Raw genomic sequence first — 2982 nt, forward strand, 5'->3', positions numbered from 1 at the left:
TTCACGGTGGAGTGTCGCCACTGTCATCAGCGATGACCTTTCCTCGGACGCCCACTAGCGTCAACCGGCTAAATCGAGCCAAAGGACGGCAAGGTGGCCTCGAGCAGTGTGTAATAAATACGTCGTCCCGATGAGACGATGAATAGCGTCGATGCGTTTATGCGGCTCAGCAAAGGCAATGAGCGTAGTCGCATCCGTAAGAGCGCTTGGAAGGATGGCGAGAGCGTATGAAGCGTGCATTTGGGGCGTGGTTGCAGTGGTTGCAGTGGTTGTGCGTGTGTGTATTTGCGTTGGGTTTGTGATTTTGAGTGCGGTTTCAATGTTCAGCCTTCCATATAGTCTAGGCGGTTCGGATAGCTGGCTCTCGCCCAGCAGACCCTGAATCGAGTCCTGGTGTGGGAACATCTTTTGCTTTTCTTTCTTTCTGCTTCTTCTATTTCATCTACCTCGCACGCTTTCTCAGCGAGATTACCACAAGCGCGTCGTAGCTACTCGGTAAGTTCCGCCTGGAAGTCCCTACGCTTCTGCATGTAGTAATGCCAAACCTACCGTCTGGGCCTTTTCACGGTGGAGTGTCGCCACTGTCATCAGCGATGACCTTTCCTCGGACGCCCACTAGCGTCAACCGGCTGAACCGAGCCAAAGGACGGCAAGGTGGCCTCGAGCAGCGTGTAATAAATATGTCTTCCCAACGAGACGATGAATAGCGTCGATGCGTTTATGCGGCTCAGCAAAGGCAATGAGCGGAGTCGTATCCGTGAGAGCGCTTGGAAGGATGGCGAGTGCGTATGAAGCGTGCGTTTGGGGCGTGGTTGCAGTGGTTGCAGTGGTTGTGCGTGTGTGTGTATTTGCGTTGGGTTTGTGATTTTGAGTGCGGTTTCAATGTTCAGCCTTCCCATATAGTCTAGGCGGTTAGAATAGCTGGCTCTCACCCAGCAAACCCGTGTTCGAGTCCCGGTGTGGGAACATCTTTTGCTTTTCTTTCTTTCTGCTTCTTCTATTTCATCTACCTCGCACGCTTTCTCAGCGAGATTACCACAAGCGCGTCGTAGCTACTCGGTAAGTTCCGCCTGGAAGTCCCTACGCTTCTGCATGTAGTAATGCCAAACCTACCGTCTGGGCCTTTTCACGGTGGAGTGTCGCCACTGTCATCAGCAATGACCTTTCCTCGGACGCCGACTAGCGTCAACCGGCTGAACCGAGCCAAAGGACGGCAAGGTGGCCTCGAGCAGCGTGTAATAAATATGTCTTCCCGACGAGACGATGAATAGCGTCGATGCGTTTATGCGGCTCAGCAAAGGCAATGAGCGGAGTCGTATCCGTGAGAGCGCTTGGAAGGATGGCGAGAGCGTATGAAGCGTGCGTTTGGGGCGTGGTTGCAGTGGTTGTAGTGGCTGTGCGTGTGTGTGTATTTGCGTTGGGTTTGTGATTTTGAGTGCGGTTTCAATGTTCAGCCTTCCCATATAGTCTAGGCGGTTAGGATAGCTGGCTCTCACCCAGCAGACCGGGGTTGAGTCCCGGTGTGGGAACATCTTTTGCTTTTCTTTCTTTCTGCTTCTTCTATTTCGTCTACCTTGCACGCTTTCTCAGCGAGATTACAACAAGCGCGTCGTAGCTACTCGGTAAGTTTCGCCTGCAAGTCCTTTTACTCCTGCATGTAGTAATGCCAAACCTACCGTCTGGGCCTTTTCACGGTGGAGTGTCGCCACTGTCATCAGCGATGACCTTTCCTCGGACGCCGACTAGCGTCAACCGGCTGAACCGAGCCAAAGGACGGCAAGGTGGCCTCGAGCAGCGTGTAATAAATATGTCGTCCCGACGAGACGATGAATAGCGTCGATGAGTTTTTGCGGCTCAGCAAAGGCAATGAGCGGAGTCGTATCCGTGAGAGCGCTTGGAAGGATGGCGAGAGCGTATGAAGCGTGCGTTTGGGGCGTGGTTGCAGTGGTTGTAGTGGCTGTGCGTGTGTGTGTATTTGCGTTGGGTTTGTGATTTTGAGTGCGGTTTCAATGTTCAGCCTTCCCATATAGTCTAGGCGGTTAGGATAGCTGGCTCTCACCCAGCAGACCGGGGTTGAGTCCCGGTGTGGGAACATCTTTTGCTTTTCTTTCTTTCTGCTTCTTCTATTTCGTCTACCTCGCACGCTTTCTCAGCGAGATAACAACAAGCGCGTCATAGTCACTCGGTAAGTTTCGCCTGCGAGCCCTTACGCTCCTGCATGTAGTAATGCCAAACCTACCGTCTGGGCCTTTTCACGGTGGAGTGTCGCCACTGTCATCAGCAAAGACCTTTCCTCGGACGCCCACTTGCGTCAACCGGCTGAACCGAGCCAAAGGACGGCTAGGTGGCCTCGAGCAGCGTGTAATAAATATGTCGTCCCGACGAGACGATGAATAGCGTCGATGAGTTTATGCGGCTCAGCAAAGGCAATGAGCGGAGTCGTATCCGTGAGAGCGCATGAAGCGTGCGTTTGGGGCGTGGTTGCAGTGGTTGCAGTGGTTGTGCGTGTGTGTATTTGCGTTGGGTTTGTTATTTTGAGTGCGGTTTCATTGTTCAGCCTTCCCGTATAGTCTAGGCGGTTAGGATAGCTGGCTCTCACCCAGCAGACCCGGGTTCGAGTCCTGGTGTGGGAACATATTTTTCTTTTTTTTCTTTCTGCTTCTTCTATTTCGTCTACCTCGCACGCTTTCTCAGCGAGATTACAACAAGCACGTCGCAGTCACTCGGTAAGTTCCGCCTGCGAGTCCCTACACTCCTGCATGTGGTAATGCCAAACCAACCGTCTGGGCCTTTTCACGGTGGAGTGTCGCCACTGTCATCAGCAATGACCTTTCCACGGACGCCCACTAGCGTCAACCGGCTGAGCCGAACCAAAGGACGGCAAGGTGGCCTCGAGCAGCGTGTAATAAATACGTCGTCCCGATGAGACGATGAATAGCGTCGATGAGTTTATGCGGCTCGCGCAAAGGCAATGAGCGGAGT

General features: G+C 53.1%; 1 non-coding gene across 1 annotated transcript; it reads left to right on the forward strand.

Annotated features, from left to right (window-relative positions):
• Positions 1–893: 893 nt before the first annotated feature.
• On the forward strand, positions 894–966 carry PITG_29887. The gene has a single exon. It is a non-coding gene; the product is annotated as a tRNA-Glu (tRNA).
• Positions 967–2982: the final 2016 nt, after the last annotated feature.

Source organism: Phytophthora infestans, genomic scaffold (assembly GCF_000142945.1).
Source record: "Phytophthora infestans T30-4 supercont1.68 genomic scaffold, whole genome shotgun sequence".
Lineage (NCBI taxonomy): Eukaryota > Oomycota > Peronosporomycetes > Peronosporales > Peronosporaceae > Phytophthora > Phytophthora infestans.